Raw genomic sequence first — 18,032 nt, 5'->3', positions numbered from 1 at the left:
ATTCAGTACCTACTCCCAGCGTTAATTATTTCCTTGAGCATATACCTTTGTCCAACACTTTAGTAGGTTCTAAGGTCCTATCCACTAAGAAATTTTAACTTAATAGAGAAAATCAAATTGTTATCTGACAATTAGGGAACAATCTGACTTCATTGGCAGCTGGTCTTGACTTCTCAGTCATTGATCCAGAGACGTGGCTTTCTGGCAGAGAGGCTTATTGTACAATACCAGCAATATTCTACAACCTATAAATTCAATTCATTGGATTCTGTACAACACCTATCTCAGCCTAGACACTATAGTAACACTCTTTCAGATGCTTGAGAATGGGCAAGAATGGTAAGGAAATTGAATTGTTCCCTTTTCACCTCTGGAAAGTATGATGATGTATTGGAAAGGGAGGAACATTTAAAATCTCTTTTCTAATGGGGTAATATTTACGTAAAACCATGCTAACACTGCTTAGAAATTCAGGGATATTGGGTCTTCACCCTTATGAATTTGAGCTACTTACTTAATTGATGTAATTTGCTGTACATTAGTACTATATTCACAAGGATTTCATTCTATTAACCATTACAATTTCACAAACAACTCATTGCATTGTAAACAGATTATTATGTCTCTGTTATGCGGGGCGGCCTGCAGGGTCTCTGCTCCCGCTCCCCACATAAGAATGCAGGATATGGTGAAGCCAAAAAGGAACGCCACGGAGCCATGGATAAGGGAATCATACCACTATAGTCTTGCTGGCGGCTGGGTTGGAGACACAGGAAGCAGGAGCCGCATGATCTGCAACCTGCCATCTGCCTTTCTATCAGCCAACCAAATCCACTTGCTAACTGCAATCCACGCTTGCCAGCTCAGCCACCATCTTCTTGCTAGCCCCCATTTTCTGCTAACAAAGCCATGGCAGTTATATTAGTGGCCAATGGCTCACTGGTTACAGCTGACAGCCAACCAGCCACAGCTGATGGCCATCCAATCACAGTTGATGGCCATTTACTACCCGAGTGAGCACCTTTCCACATGAGGCTGAGAGCCTGGAAATTGCACTACTGGCTCTGTCCCCACAGTCTCTTTGTAAATCTGAGCGATTCTAGTGCTTCTGTGTATATAAGTGGTACTTTTTAATTCCAACACTAGTTTACGTATACAGCAAATAAATGCCATTGTATAATTTTAAATGACATCAATAGAAAGCATGTAAGACTATGAATTTTTTATCTCCTGATTTCCTTGAGTTCCATTCCTGTTAACTCTTCTAAGATGTAGTTGAATCTTGATGACATCAACATGATGGCAAGTAAAATTTTAAGTTTAATATGGGAGCAATTACTTCCTTAGAACTGTAGGCTCATGGACTGGAACTGCTAAGTTAGACATAATGATGAGTGTGGGGACAGAGTCAGGAGAGCAGTTTCCAGGCTGTCGGCCTCATGTGGAAAGGTGTTGGCTTGGGTAGTAGATGGCCGTCAGCTGTAACTAGTTGGCCATCAGCTGTTACCGGTTAGCCATTAGACACTAATATAACTGCCAGTGACTACGCTGGCAAGGTGGTTAGTTGGTTGATTGGCAGAGAAGCAGCTGGCAGATTGCAGATCGTGTGGCTCCTGCTTCCTGTATCTCCAACCCAGCCAACAGCGAGAATATAATGGTATGTCTCCCCTATCTATGGCTCTGTGGGTGTTCCTTTTTGGCCTCACTATATCCTGCATTCTTGTGCAGGGAGTGGGACTAGAGACCCCACATGACACCCTGCATGACAATGAGAAACCTAAACTGAAGAGTTAACAGAAAAGCCCGCTCAGCTGCTAGAGCCACCCCTGGCTTGAGTTGTCCTCGACAACAGCGTACCTTAGATTATCTGCTTGCAGCCCAAGGAGCAGTTTGTGTCATAGCTGTACCTGCTTAAGTACTTCTTTCCAGGTAGAATTAGGAACAACCAAGCTTCCAAAACTCACAAAATCTTTTTTTAATTAAAGTTTATTGGAGTGACAATTGTTAGTAAAGTTACTTAGATTTCAGGTATACACAAAATCTCGTTAGGGACATTCCATTTTTGCATTGAGTATCACAAGCTGGTTGGAGTTTAAATTTTCTGATATTTTTCAGCTGGCTCCAAACTGGGCTCAGGGTTATTTTGAGGTCTGGATTGTAAACTGTTCTACTCCTCTTTGTTCTAATTTGTTTAATGTACCTCATTGTCAAGCTGTTAATGTTCTGCATAACCAGGTGCCTAAAACCCCCTATAAAGACTCAAGTGATGGTTGCATGAAGAATAGGACTGATCCACCAAGTCACTACCTCCTTTTAATTTATAATGATTTAAACTCTTTTCCTGTTATATATAAATTGCTTGAATATCCATCTGGATCAAGAAGATATAGTCTAACTAGGCTCATCAGTCTGATTGTCTTTTGCCAATTGCTCTTGATTTACTCAATGTTTACAGAACAAATGCTTATACCTGTTTTTCAACTCCTTTTATATTGTTTATTCCAGCCATTTATGGGACATTGTTAAGAGGTCTTGCTACAGCCTCGTTAATTCAACATCTCATGGCAAAATCCGCTTCAGAAACCTTCCAGGTTTAATAGATACGGGAGAAAACCCTTAAAGAGAGATGGCTCTCATTGCTCAATTGACTATAGCCCACCAGCAGAAGTCCCACTGAGGGATAGCAAACCCCAGAGCAGGTAGCCAAACCATCAACATGGGATAAAATGCACCTAAAAAAAACCCAAAAAAACTCTGATCATCAGTGCCGTCTACTGACAGATTTCAATCAAAAGGGGGAAATGTGGACCCTGAGAAGAAAGATTCATTTGATGTGAACCCCAAGAAGGAATTTATCGGCTGAGATGGACTCCCGATGGTCAACCAAGGGCCTAAATTTTATAAATAATAAGAGCCTAATGACCATTTGCTACAGGTGCTTCTCATGTACTCTGTATACAAGGTATGACAGTTAAGTTCATGAACTTGCCACCATGCACTCACATTGGCAGCACAGTACAGGCAGCTCCGTAAGGTTCATCACCTTGGTATATCAGTGTCTCACAGCTGTGTTCGAGTTGACACGTGGCGGTGTCTTGCTGAGTGGCATTCATTATTGTTGTTGTATGTTTTTGTATGCCGTCGCCAGAATGTCAGAGCTTGAATTAGAGCAACGAACAGACATTAAATTTCTTATTAAACTTGGCAAGAGTGGAAATGAAATCAAGGACAGTTAGTCCAAGTTTATGGGGATAATGCCATGAAGAAAACGGCAGTATACAAATGGATTAAACGTTTTTCTAAGGGAATAGAACAAGTGAGTCACTGATGAAGAGAGGTCAGGGCAGCCAGTAACAAGCAAAACTGATGAAAACAATGCAAAAATTCATCGAATTGTGCATCAAAATTGTGGGCATACTGTGAGAAGCATAGCAGACAAAGTAAATATTGATAGAGAAAAGCTTCACTGAATATCTTGGCATGAGAAAGGTGTGTGCAAAAATGGTCCTGAAGGAGCTCACTGATGAACAAAAGCAAAGAAAAGTCAAAGTTTGCAAGACCTTTTGGAGAGACAAGACGATGTTTTGGGCCATGTTACCACTGGTGATGAATCATGGGTGCACCAACATGACCCTGAAACAAGTGTCAAAGTGCACAATGCAAGTCAGCCAATTCTCCACGACCAAAAAAATTCTCAGTCCAAATCAAGAGTCAAAATGATGTTGCTAAACTTTTTTGATATCAGAGGGATTATTCACTATGAATTTGTATGCACTGCACAGACAGTTAACCAAGTTTATTACTTAAAAGTACTGAAAAGACTGTGAAAAAGTTAGAGGAAAATGACCTGAACTTTTCGCCAACAATTCATGGCTCCTGCATCACAACAATTCACCAGCTCACACAGTGCTGTCTGTCAGGGAGTTTTTAGCCAGTAAACAAATAACTACATTGGAACACCCTCCCTACTCACCTGATCTGGCCCTAGTGACCTCTCTTTATCTGAAAATAAAGTGAATATTGAAAGGGAGACATTTTGATGACATTCAGGCCATCAAGTGTAATATGATGACAGCTCTGATGGCCATTCCAGAAAAAGAGTTCCAAAATTGCTTTGAAGAGTGTACACCACTGGCATCAGTGCATAGCTTCCCAAGGGGAGGACTTCAAAGGTGACTGTAGTGATATTCAGCAATGAGGTATGTAGCACTTTTTCTAGGATGAATTCATAAACTTAATTGTATGACTTCGTACTGGTAAGAACTTCAGACTGAATTCTCAGCCTCACACACTATGTCCTGCTCATTTATGCCATCTGAGTCAACTATTATAGGGGAGTTCCCAGCTTCCTCTTCTGATCAATGGGCTGAGACCTGCTCTGTTCAATCAGAACTGCCCCATAATGACCAGTCAGGACACATAATGCCAACCAATCAGGACTGTGTGATTCAGACCAATTACAACTGTACTAATTTGGATACCTTGTTTATATAAAACAGACCTAATTGGAAACCTGGGCAGGAACTTTCGCTATAAAAGGTGTCCTCCCCTTTGTCTTGGCAGAGCATAATTTAGATTACTAACTGAACATATGTCTTCTGGGGTGCAGCTCTTTTTGCTCAAATAAGTGCTTTTTTCGCCCTTTATTACAGTCTAAAAATATATATATTTTTTACAGTCTGTGAGCCATTCTAGCAAATTATCTAATCTGAGCAGGAGGTTGTGGAAACCCATGATCTATAGCCAGTCAATCAGAAGTACAGAAGACCCAGACTCGCAAGTGGTGTCTGAAATAGGGGGTCAGTCTTGTGTGACTGAGCCCCTAATCTGTGGAGTCTGTACTACTCCAGGGAGTTAGTATCAGAACAGGATTAAATTGTAGGACACTCAATTGGTGTCTGCAGAGAATTGGGGAATTGCTTGGTGTGGAAACCCCACACATGTGGTGTCAGAAGTGTGGTGAGTAGAGAAATAATTTTCCTTTAAATAGGGTAACACATAATATGTTCTCAACAAATGTTTCTTTAATAAATCCTTGATATTTTAGGCAATTACCCCTTCTGTCCTAAAACAGAACTAAAGCTGATGAATGAGTTTCCTTGCTCTGGCAGTGAACTGAAAGCTGATGTATGGCCAAATAGGTATTTCTTGAGTGAAAACTGTGTAGTTTTCTGCTAGCTTTTCTTTCTTTCTATCTTTAAAAAAATTACATCTTGAGTGAGTCAAAAGTGGATCATCTCATATGTACAGGCCAGTATACTCTTGGCTATTATTGGCCCTTTGCATTTTCATATAAATTTAGAATCAGCTTGTCAAGATCTATTAAGAAACATGTTGAGATTTTGATAAAGATTATGTATAATCTATAAATCAGTTTGGGGAGAAATAATCTTTACAATATTGAGTTTTCCAATCCGTAAACATTGTATTTCTCCAGATTCATAGATAGATTAATGAATGAAAAAAGAAGGAATTAGAATGGTGGATTGTTGGTTCAGTGCACAACCATGGGAATGACTGGCTGGCACAACTCACCTTCTAGTTGGTGCCTGTGTTCCTTGCTTCCTGCCTCCAAGCTGCCCAGTTATCATGTGACTTTGTCCCCTGCTCACAGCTGATTGGTTCAAAGGAAGACCCCAAGCTGATCCAATGCAATGACAGCCTTCTCATGGATTTTTGGACAGAGGCTGAAAGAAAGTTGAAACAGGCTTTTTTAATTTTTTTTTTGGTGGCTGAAGTTGTTAAAATATGAAACTTAGGAGCTCTCTGCAACCATGTTTCAGACTATATAGACTGGAGCATTAGAAGCAGATGCTCTTCTGGAAAAAAAGTGGGGGGTGAAACTCAGAGAGGCACAGAGACAAGACAGAAAGTCTGGTGGTATTTGAATCTCTGACTCCATATCCTTTGTGAGGCCGAACTGCGTTCTTGTTCATGGGACCCAAGAGATCCATGGGTTCCAAGAGTCCACTGTTCCTTATAATAAATACATCTTTAGGCTTAAACTAGTTTGAGTTGGTTTCTATCACTCGCAACCAAGAATCCTAACTAATGCAGTTGAGTACTTAAAACCAGTATTCTCAAATAGATTTTGCTTTATATCTTTAGGTGCTCCTACATTGGGTGTGTAAATATTCACAAGGGTTCTATCATATTGTGGGATTGATCCCTTTATCATTATGTAGTATCCTTCTTTGTCTCTTGTTATAGTCTTTTTATAAATCCATTTTGTCTGAAATAAGCATTGTTACCCCAGATCTTTTTTGTTTCCATTTGCATGAAATACCTATTTTCCATCTCTTCACTTTCCCAATGTATTTTTCAAAAGCCGAATTTAAACTTTTAACTCTCAGCCAATTGAGGATGATGATTTCAGGCTAACTCATGGGGTGCTGGGTAGCTGCCAACAATCTGACTTTGGTCATCATCAATTGTCATCATTATCAGTATAGCAATTAATGACACTATTTAAATATTTAATTGAATAGAGAGATATACAAATTAAAGCGCTGATCAGTGATAAGATACAAAATTTTCATAAACAACATAGTTGAGACAAAAGTGGGAATGATTAGCTGGGCTCAAATTGGTGAATCTTTAGCTTTAAGTTAGATGTTCTAAAATTAGTTAATTGTGTATTTCTTAGTAAAGTAAAAAAATCAAATTATGTATGACAATAGAGGATCCTGTAGGTGCTAGGAAAGTGCATTCCTTTGGACAGGGCCTCAAAAGTCATATAGCTGCTTCCATGGCCCCGAAAGCCTAATGAAGCCCAGCAAGTTTCCCGAGATTCTACAGGCAGCGTGTTCTTGGCCATTTCTGTGTTACCCTGGCAACTCCAAGAATGTCCTAGCCACTAAACTTTAACAGGTTTGTTAACACTTTTGTGTTCCAAACTTTCTAAATCAAAGTTATGTTACTTTGTAATATAAATATCTCTACAACTATCTATCTATGTCTAGATGATGTTGATAGATTCGGTGATAGATGACAGACAAATAGATAGACAGACAGACAGATATTCTATAGGACTTACAGAACCCTCTAGTCAGTGGTTTCTGGATCAGATTCTCTAGGGGACAAAGGATCCAAACCTCAATAACTGAGGGTAGGAACTCAAGAATTTCTGAACTGATGAGTTAGAATAACTTAGGAATGTGCTGTCTGTTGGACAATAGCCACATGAGGACACATTTTAATCATTAATGCTGATGCAGGCCAAATTGCTTTCCAAGAAACCCTGCCCCATCACTTTTTCCAGCCATTCTTGTTTGAGGACACAGAGGAAATTAAGCAAGCTTGAGTTTTCTTGAAAGGAAAGCTGTCTGGGCTTGGTGGCCAGTTTCAGCAGGGATGTGTGCAATGCAGGGCATGGTGACAGAAAGAGCAGCTCCAGGTAAAAGATGGGGATTCGACAACTGGTCACTTCCAGTAACCACACTCTTCCAGGTTTGGAGGCCACAAAATAGAAACGACCTCCAGAATCCAAATATGACCCCATTTCCCTGAGCTTCTGAAATATGGCCATGGCTCACTTCTTATCCAATTACGCTATCTCAAGAGATTCTGCAGTTCGAATAGTTGACCTGGTATGAGGCAGCTAAGTACCCAGTATATTAGATCAAGGGTTCTTAACTGGGAGCACATCACCTGGACAGACATTTCAAAATTCATAAACCCTGGACCCCCATTCGGAACCCACTGAATCAGAAAGTCTGGGCCTAGACCCATGTAGGTTGAGGAAGGTCATGGAGATTCTAATTCAAGTCCTGAGTTAAAGAGCCAGTGCAAAAGAACATGGTGCCACTAAGGCCAGGCTATGGCCTTGATATTTTTTCTTTTTATGTTAAAAATGTCAGTTTCGGGGGCCCGCCCGGTGGCTCAGGCGGTTAGAGCTCCATGCTCCTAACTCCGAAGGCTGCCGGTTCGATTCCCACATGGGTCAGTGGACTCTCAACCACAAGGTTGCCGGTACAACTCCTTGAGTCCCGCAAGGGATGGTGGGCAGCGCCCCCTGCAACTAAGATTGAACAGAGCACCTTGAGCTGAGCTGCCACTGAGCTCCTGGATGGCTCAGTTGGTTGGAGCGCATCCTCTCAACCACAAGGTTGCCGGTTCGACTCCCGCAAGGGATGGTGGGCTGTGCCCCCTGCAACTAGAAAAATGGCAACTGGACCTGGAGCTGAGCTGCGCCCTCCACAACTAAGACTGAAAGGACAACAACTTGACTTGGAAAAAAGGCCTGGAAGTACACACTGTTCCCCAATAAAGTCCTGTTCCCCTTCCCCAATTAAAAAAAAAAAATCTAAAAAATATACATAAAAAAAAATTTAGAAAAAGAAAATGTCAGTTTCAATGGCTTGAGCTTGGATGGTTCAATGGTTGTTAGAGCATGGTGCTCATAACACCAAGGTCACTGGTTCAATTCCCACATGGACCAGTGAGCTGTGTCCCCCACAACCAGATTGAAAACAACGACTTGACCTAGAGCTGAGCTGCGCCCCCCACAACTAGATTGAAAACAATCGCATGACATGGAGCTGATGGGTCTTGGAAAAACACCATTCCCCAATAAAAAATTGAAAAAAAAGAAAAAGTCAGTTTCACCTGGGTCATCAAAGCATATTAGAGGCTACCTTCTACAGGGTGTGCTAGACCAGGCCTCTCATTTGAATGAGGATACAAATCACATATTAATAAAATACAGATTCTGACTCAGCAGGTCTGGGGCGGGAGCTGACAATTTACAGTTCTAACAAGATCCCAGATGACACCTATGCTGCTGGTCCATGATCCATACTTTGAGTAGCAAGGGGGCTAGGTCAGTGGTTCTTAACCTGGGCAATTTTGTCACCACCACCACCACAAGGGAACATTTGGTGATGGGAAATGTCTAGAGACACAGTTGGTTGTCAACTGGAGAAGGGGAAGGTTTTCCCATGTAGCCAATAGAGGCCAGGGATGCTGCTAAACATCCTCCAATGCACAGGACGGCTCCCACAACAGAGAATTATCCAGCCCAAATGTCTGGCTCTGGAGACAGACATGTTGAGAGGCTCTGGACTAGACAAAATGCAGAGTTCATACGGTTTCTGCAAAGTAGTCACTTGAGTCTCAAGTCCTTGCCCCAACAATGGTATAAAAAGGTTGGCACTGGATTTAAGGAGATAAGTTTGGAAAGAGAATTTTATAGAAGTAGATGTGCATTTGCTGCATATCCAGTGACTGAGGACAGGATTTCCTCAGAGAACACTCCAAAGTACCCAAACAGCAAAGAGCTGGCTTTAATATCTAACAAATCTGAAACAAGCTCATAACAGTATCATTCAAACAAGAACTTGCTCATTCCCTCTTCCTCTCTTGCCTTACTCTATTCCAACCCCAAGCATTCAAACCATTCCCCAATTTCAGGCTTCCCAACCTTGTCCCAGCTCACAGTCTTCACCCTGTCTGAGAATCCTTCACCTCTTTTTCCTTCCCCTCAGCTTTTCAAGGCTTTATTGAAACACTCCCCCCATGACCATGGCCCATTTCTGGTTTTCCAGGCCCTTTTCTGATTTCCCTTGATTTGCTGGCACAACATGCTATGTATATATGCCCCTATTATCATAGCTATCTTTACATTGTATTTTTAACAGCTTTATTGAAATATATTTCACATATCATACAATTCAACCATTTCAAGTGTACAACTCAACGTTTTTTGGTATATTCATAGATATGTACATCTATCACCACTCAGTTTGAGAACATTTTCAGCACCTAAAACCCTGCACCCTTTAGTTATCATCATCCCCAATTTCCCCCTAGTCCTCTGCAACCACTAATCTACTTCTGTCTCTATAGATTTCCCAATTATAGACATTTTATATGAATGGAATAATATGATATGTGGTCTTTTTGCGACTGGCTTCTTTCACTTAGCATCACGTCTTCAAGGTTCATCTATGTTGTAGCATGTATCAGTACTTCATTCCTTTTATGGCCAAATCATATTTTGTTGTATGGATGTACCACATTTTGTTTATTCATCAGTTGACAGACATTTGGATTGGTTCCAGCTTTGGTTATTATGAAGAATGTTGCTATGAACATTTGTGTACAAGTTTTTTTGTGGATATATGTTTTCGTTTCTTTTGGGTATGTACCTAGGATTGCATATAGTGATTCTAAAACTCGACATTTAGTCATTTCAGGACCTGCCATACTATTTTCCAAGTGGCTGCACCATTTCACGTTGTCACCAGGAATATACGAGGGTTCTTATTTCTCCACATCCTCAACACTCATCTGACTTTCTGAATAGAACCATCTTAGTGGTACCTCATTGTGGTTTTGATTTGTATTTCCTTGATGACTAATGATATTGAGCCTCTTTTCATTGGTTTTTTCTTTTGTGTGTGTGCCATTTGCATATCTTCCTTGGAGAAATATCTATGCAGATCCTCTACCTTTTAAAAATTACATTCTTTGTCTTTTAGTTATTGAGTTGTAAGGGTTCTTCATATATTGTGCATAAAAGTCACTTATCAGACATAAGATTCACAAATATTTTCTCCCATTCTGTGGGTTGTCTTTTCACTTTCTTGATAACCAATAGAGGAAACTTATGTTTGGCAAAAATATCCAGGCCCTAGTATCCCTGTCATATGTAGTCACAGTCAAGGACTGCACAATAAGACCATGGTTCAGCTTGAAAGCTGAGGCAGATGGTGAGGTGCTAACAGCAGAATTTATCAGCTACCTGTATGCCTGGCAGACAAAGGAGTTCTTTCCGGAGGCAGATCCAAGTGTCACATGTCCATGGCTGCCACAGTGTCCTCTGTTTCTCATGAAATATATTTTCTTTCCTGATCTTTTTTTTGAACAGTTTTCTCCAAGTGAAAACAGAGTCCTCAGGCTGCGTCCTGTGAGCCGAGGATATCTGTAACGTTCCATGGTGTTGTTTCTGAGATGAGACAGTGCAACTAAGGATACCAAGAAGGCCAGATACTACACAGGCCGGGAGTCCCAAATGTACCAAAGACCCCTGAACATGGATGCCTCTGAAAGGCACGACTGAAAAAACTGCAGGCCTGGGACACTGTGCCTAGGACAGAACCAGTGCCAAGTTCTTTCTTAGGTGAGTGAGTCTGGTCTGGGCCTGTGCTGTTTGGGGGTAAAGGAGCTCACGTATGAACAAGACACCATGTCCTGCCTCCCTTCTCTACGGATTTTATAAGACCTGCTACCTCACTGCTTCCACTGTTTTCTCATCTTATTCTTACCAAGTATCATGTCAATACACTATCCTTTAAATTTGTGCTGGATTCTGTGATGTGCTTCCCAGATTCCCCTTCAGAAATGAAGTACTTAACTTATTACCCCAGAATTACCCCAATAGATAAGCCTCAGCTACCTTCAAGAATAACTTCAGCTGCTCTTGACTTCCAGAACAGCTGGGACTTCAGTCAAGATGGCAGAATACATAAATGCTATGCTTACCTCCTTCCATGACCACATCAAACTTACAAATAAATTATAGAACCATCACCCTGGAAAACCATCTGAAGTCTAGCTGAACAGAACTCTGGTAACTAAGGATACAAAGAAGAAGCCAGGTTTAGACTGTACAATCCATACCATGGATACTACTCAGAAATAAAAAAGAACAAACTATTGAGACATTCAAAATTAATTAATTAATTAAAATGAGAAAGGGAAAAAACAAAGAATAGCCTCAGCTGAAGACAGCCACCTCACCCAAAGTCATGCCCTCCTTCCGAGCAGCCCACACTAATGACGATTGACATAGGAGTACGTATGACAGCCAGGCTCTCTCGTGCCGTCTCTCATACCAAACCAGCTCTGAAGTTGTGTGCCCGCTTCATAATTTCCCATAGGGTCAACTGAAACTTCTGATTCATCATTGTTCCACGTCTCCCTCCGCCTAGTCCTGCTCCCTTTTCTTTCTGTCTTTTTCTTCCCACAGGTGTTGATCTCAGAAGCTCTCCTAAATAAACCTCTTGCACGCTAATCTCTAACACAAGTTCCACTTCCTAGGAAATTCAAACTATGGTAAAACAATTCTTGGGGCTATTTTCGAGAATGTCCCCAGGGTGAGCAAGGACATACACTTCTAATCCCCCAACCCCACCCAAGTTAACTTCTGACCATTAGGGACAGACAATCACAGACACACTATGCCATGGCCATGGTCAAGGCCAGTTTGCTGAGTTTCCAACTAGCATAGTAGCTTGGGTGCTCAGAATCTAAATTAAATTGATTTAAGCTCAATAAACAAATATAATCTTTCCTCTCAGACAGATGAGTGAGCTGAGATTCTTAGCCATTACACTAGGATGGTAAAGTTGGCCACTTGCTTACTTGAAAGGAAAAGAAATGGATGGGAGTGCTATACCTTGCTTTCCCTCCCAGTTTTGGTTAACAAAGAGGTAGGAATACCGCCTATCTCTGATGTAACAAAACTGTTCAGAGGTGGAACTCTCTTGCAGCGGAGATCTTTCCACAGAACTAGCTTAACCAACAGCACAATAGTCCATGGTGGAGATGAAGGTCTTCCAGCCTCCATCGTTAGAAGTTGGTCAGGAAGACAGAATGACTCTAGGTATTTAAAGGGAATATACAGGAAATGAAGTGCTCACAAAACCACTTGTCATGAGAACAAGGCTCAGGAGTGCCTTCTCCAGGTCTGAGGGGTGCTACTAACCTTCAGAGATTCAGGAATTGCTAGAACCACAGAAAACCATTACCAATGATCTCAAATGCTTGCAGCAGATGACTAACTCACAGGGAAACACACGGAGATCTCTGCAAAGCCTCACATCTGCTGAAGGCTCTACTACTGGGGAAGACATTACATAGCCTTTGTCTGTCTTGTGTCTACAGAGCACTGGAGTTGAAACTGGAACTGCTTTGGAGTTTCCAGTCTTCTGGACCCTGAGACACAGAGAAGAGCCATGGTGCTAAGTTGTCAACAGAAATTCTTCACAGTCTTTGGTCTTCTTTTACCCTGGCCCAGACGTTCTCTCTCACTGCTTTATCCTGCTTGATCCCCACTCCAACTCACTCGGATGAATCCCTGACCCTAACAGGGTTCAGACCAGGATTACTTTCCCATTTAAATTACTCCTTGCACCTCTCTTTATTCACATGGTTAGTTTCACTTCATGCCCCTTGGAGTTCTGCAAACGATAATAGAAACGGAGCCACTTTAAAATGGGGCCAGAGCTGCCAACCCGAGGAACTGCCTTGCGTATTTTATACCTCAAAACTTAGAATGTTAAAATGGGGCAAAAGAACCTTCGAACTGGGCCTAAGCAACATTGTGTCCAAAAAACAAACAAAAAACTGTGAAGATAATGAGAAAGCAATTATTAGGACTACTGGACTGTAAAACTAAGACATTGTTTAGAATTAGTGTCAGTATGTTATCTGCAGCAATAAAAATGCCTTTCTTCCACTGATGTCTACTTTCCCTTTCTCACAAATACCCCTTGCCTTTGTCTCCTAATCAAAACATTATTTGGGCTTCTGCTTGACTGGGTGTGTCCTGAATAGCTATTCTTATTGATCTCAAATCAATAAGAGGCTGTTTGCCTCTCACTTTGAAAGGCCTTTTATTCTTAGGTGATGGGTTCTAAGCATCCTTCCTTTACGGTCCACCACTCCCATCCCACTGTCCACAGAGTTGTTAACAGTCCAGGCTTCGGAGTCAGACCTGGATTCAAATTAGGTGTGTGCTGCCACCCGCCTGTGGATTTGTACTTGAGAAAATCACTTAAGCTGTCTAAGCTTCAGTTTCCTCATCCATAAAATAATACGATAATAGCAATACTTACCAGTAGGATTTAATAAATTATGCCTGTAAAGTGCTTAGCATAGTATCTGGCTCATGAAAAGCACTTCATACATGGTAATTATTCTTCATATGTAAATTCAACATGTTATTGTGCCAAGAACTGGGGAATCCAATGGTAAACAAGATTTCTGTCCTCATGGAGTTTACATTCTAGTGCAAGACACAGAAAAACACATATCTAATTATATAATTAGTTATTTAAATGCAATTCTCTTTAGTGTGACAAGGAGAAGGGCAGGGCGCTATAACAGCATCTAAAGGGCGGGACTGGTCTGGGGGACCAGCATCACAGCTGGTCAGAATTACCTAGCTTCATGTTGAAGTGTGGAAGGAGCTCAGGGCTCCAATATCAGGAGACCCTGCTCCTAACCTAGGCTTCTCCTATCAGCACAGTCCTCCAGCCTTGGAGCTTAGATCGGAATAGCCCATTCCAAGCTCTGGGGGAAGCCAAAGACTCAACACAGAAAGTCCGAGCAGAAGCCTCTTCAAGTGGACGCTGAGACAAGAGCTGAACTGGAGGCTATGTGTGGCCCTCTGCAGGTCCAGTAGCCCAGAGGGGTGAGGAGGAAGAGAGAAAGAGAGCACAGATTTTAGTGCACTTCCCAGCTTCTCTCTTCTGGAAAATTCAGCCCCTGGAAAGCAACCAGCCTTCCAGCTATAAATCAGTTTTAAGAGTTCTTTCCTCTTCCCCTCCCTTCCTCCTCCCTCCTCTCTCTTTCTCTCTCTTCCTTTTTTCTTTCCTTCTAACTTTATTTTTTCCAATGATAAAAAATAAATTCTTATCACAAACGATTTAGAATACACAGAAAAGTATTAAAATGAAAATACCTCAGAGACAATCTCTATTAACATTTTAATAGTTTCTTTTGGCCTTATTGATATAGTTTTTAAAAATCATAAATAAGAACACATTTGAGGCAGATGCTCGCAGTAAAGAGCTCTCTCTATCCCAGCTACTGTCTAATGCCTCTCACACTGACCCTGGGCCTGGTCACCTGACCTGCTTTGGCCAATGAGACATCAGCAAACGTGAGGCAAGCAGAGGCTTAAAAAGTACTTGTGCCTTGGTGCTTGTTTTTGCTGGTGTTTGGAAACTATTGTGAGAATAAGCCTGGACTAGCCTTTCCAGGCTGAGAGACCACACGGAACAGAAGTGAACTGTCTCAGATGAGGCCCCTTACACACCAACTAGCCCGGCAACCACCAGACATGTGAGTGAGGCCATCCAGAGTACCCTGGCCCAGCCACGAAACGTCCAGACACACAAAACAAGGAAAATAATAAGTGCTTATCGCTTGCCTGACTAAATTTGGAGCGCTGAGTTACACGGCAAAAGCTGACTTATATACTAATTATATAAACCTTGTGACCTACTTTTTTTTAACTTGATATTTTAACATAAGCACTTTGCATACAATTACAACTCCTAATGAACATCTGTTTTTAACAGCCACATGCTAACCTCATGAGGAATATATCCATTTTACAGAATTGTTCCCCTACTGTTTGACATTTAAGTTGTTTTTAATTTGGGCACTCATAATATTGGTGGGATGATATCTTTATGCTTAAAGATTTTCCCTATATTTTAGATTATATTCTAAGACTGCATCCTCTGGAGTAGAATTAGCATCAAAGTGAAAGGTCTTTTATTTTATTTAGCTTCTTACTATGTGTAAGGCTTGCAGCGAGATAATGAGTCTAGTCAGGCGTGTTGAGAAAAGTGAGTGCTTTATTCTGCGCTCCCGGCGAGGTTCACCGGTCCCCAGACGGGGGCCAGCGAAGTAGCGCCCAGGGTAGAGGGAGGGAGGCATATATGCGATTTGGGGGAGGGGGTTGGCTGAGTGAGGTGGCAGATGAGCAGGCCCTAGCAGCAGATCGGGCACAAGCCGCTGTGTCCAGAGTTGCTTATCGCACCAGCGGTCTGCTGCCTTTTCTGGGAAATGCCAGGGGCCCCAGTTTCTGTCAGGCGAGGAGGGGTCTAATTTGGCAGAGGGGTATGACTTGGCTCCCGGCAGCTTTGACCATGCCCGCAGGTGACCTAACATTATGAAAATTTAAACAAACAAAACATCAAAGAGAAGAGTAGAATGCATCCGATGTACCAGCACCCAGCTTGTATCATATTGTGCCATTTGATACATGGAACGAATTGAATGCCCAAATTGTGCCCTCTTTGCTCCCAGTAGGGTTATTTTATATAAGCAATGTGAGAAAATATCCATTTATTTATACGCTCATTAACACTGCATATTCTTGTTAAAATTTTGTATCAGTCCATCAATAGATTTTGTTTTGAATCTTTTTTAAAATTTATTTTTAATTACAGCTGGCATACAATATTATACGTATTAGTTTCAGGTGTACAACATAGTGATTCAACATTTATATACCTTAGAGAGTGATCACCCTGATAAGTCTAGTACCCATCTGACACCATACATAGTTATTATGTTATTGACAATATTCCGTATGCTGTACTTTACATCCCCATGACTTATTTTCTAACTGGAAATTTGCACTTCTTAATCCCCTTTGCCCTTGGCCCTTTACAACCACCCTTCACCACCCTCCCTCCTGGTAACCACTGGTTTGTTCTTGTGAGTCTGTTTGTTTCTATCAATATGTTTTTAAAACATGATGTCTGTGTGCTCATTTGCTTTTTCTCCCCATTCATTTCTGGTGAGATTGAAAGTTTCTATATTTCATTGGTGATTTGTATTTGCCTGTAGGAGAATTGTCTGGTTATATCCTTTACTCATTTACATACTGATTTTTAGCAGTTTTTCAAACCAACTTAGCTGAATTTTTTATATATTAATGTATTACCTCTGTACCTGTTGTATTTATTTATTTTTTTTCTTTTTAATTAGATTTATTGGGGTGACAATTGTTAGTAAAGTTACATAGATTTCAGGTGTACAATTCTGTATTACATCATCTATAAATCCCACTGTGTGTTCACCACCCAGGGTCAGTTCTCCTTCCATCACCATATATTTGACCCCTTTACCCTCATCACCCACCCCCCACCCCCTTGTTGTATTTATTGTACATTTCCCCCCGCTGATTGTTTGCCTTTGATTTTAAGTATGTAAGTTTTATCTTTTATAAAAGAAAGTTGGTTTTTATATTTGTGAGTTATTCCAATGTTATTAAATTTAAAACGTTCCTTTCCATTATAAAATTTGGTGTTTTTCTCTATTTTATTCTAGTATTTTAATGGGTTAAAAAATCAACTTAACTCTTTAATCTATCTATTATTAATTTGATGTAAACTGTGAGGACTGGATCCTTTTTGCCCAAAGTTATATGTATATTTTCAATATAAGAGGGAAAGTCTCTATTAATACTCCTATTCTTCATAGATTTCTCAGCAGTTATTATGTATTACATTTATTCTTGCAAAGAACTGTGTACTGGATATTTGTCGTGTTTTGGAGCTACCTTTTTTGGAGCTTTTTCTGTTTTATGAGTTCTGCCCCTTCCCCGTCCCCCAAGAAAGAAGCCAGAAAATGTGATTTCCCAGCCTCCCTTACAGCTAAGGAACAGGCACATGACTTAGGGTCCAGCAATCCAGCATACTTGTGTGAAATTTTAGTTTAGAAATAAACAATGAGAGAAAGTGTGCTCTGTGTGAAATCCATTTGCTGGTGAGGGTGACAACAGATATCCAGCTTCAGGGGCTGGCAATAGCTGTGAGGTTGAGTTCTAGGCACACATGTGGCATTGGGGCTGGTGACAGTTGGGCACAGTTGGTTTGGATCCCTGGCATCAGTGCAGATGGGCTCAGCGCCTAGAAGTAGGAAGACTGTTTTCCTCATCAGGTCAGCTCTGCAATGTGGTGTGGGCACTGTTCCTGGGCACTCACTGCAAGAGGTTCTGAGTGTCCCCCAGTGCCTCGTGATAAATGCCTGTCCTGTATAGACAAGCTACAGTGTGTTCTGATGTTTGTAACTGGGTCTTCTCCGATATAATAGGCAAAACTAAATTACGGAAGAACGGTATTGTATCTAGAATGAACTGTAGGTGTTGTCTGGAATCTGGACTGACACTTAATGCTTCATGAAGCGTGGCGCCTGCAAAGCAGCAGCACCAGCTGCACCTGGGAACCTGTTAGAAATGCTTGATCTCAGCCTCACCCCAGTCCTGCAGAATCCAAATCTGCATT

The 18,032-nt window shown here is 41.3% G+C and overlaps 1 protein-coding gene across 1 annotated transcript in view; it reads right to left on the bottom strand.

The window, feature by feature from the left end:
• TPST1 (tyrosylprotein sulfotransferase 1) overlaps positions 1-18,032 on the bottom strand; it is a 186,580-nt gene that overhangs the window by 153,699 nt on the left and 14,849 nt on the right. The window contains exon 2 of the mRNA XM_081053038.1: positions 5,536-5,687. The gene's annotated coding sequence lies outside the window, so the exon portion shown is untranslated. The remainder of the gene's footprint in view (positions 1-5,535; positions 5,688-18,032) is intronic.

Source organism: Rhinolophus hipposideros, assembly GCF_964194185.1.
Source record: "Rhinolophus hipposideros genome assembly, chromosome: 7".
Classification (NCBI taxonomy): Eukaryota; Metazoa; Chordata; class Mammalia; order Chiroptera; family Rhinolophidae; genus Rhinolophus; species Rhinolophus hipposideros.
This window is presented reverse-complemented; position numbering and strand designations above follow the sequence as displayed.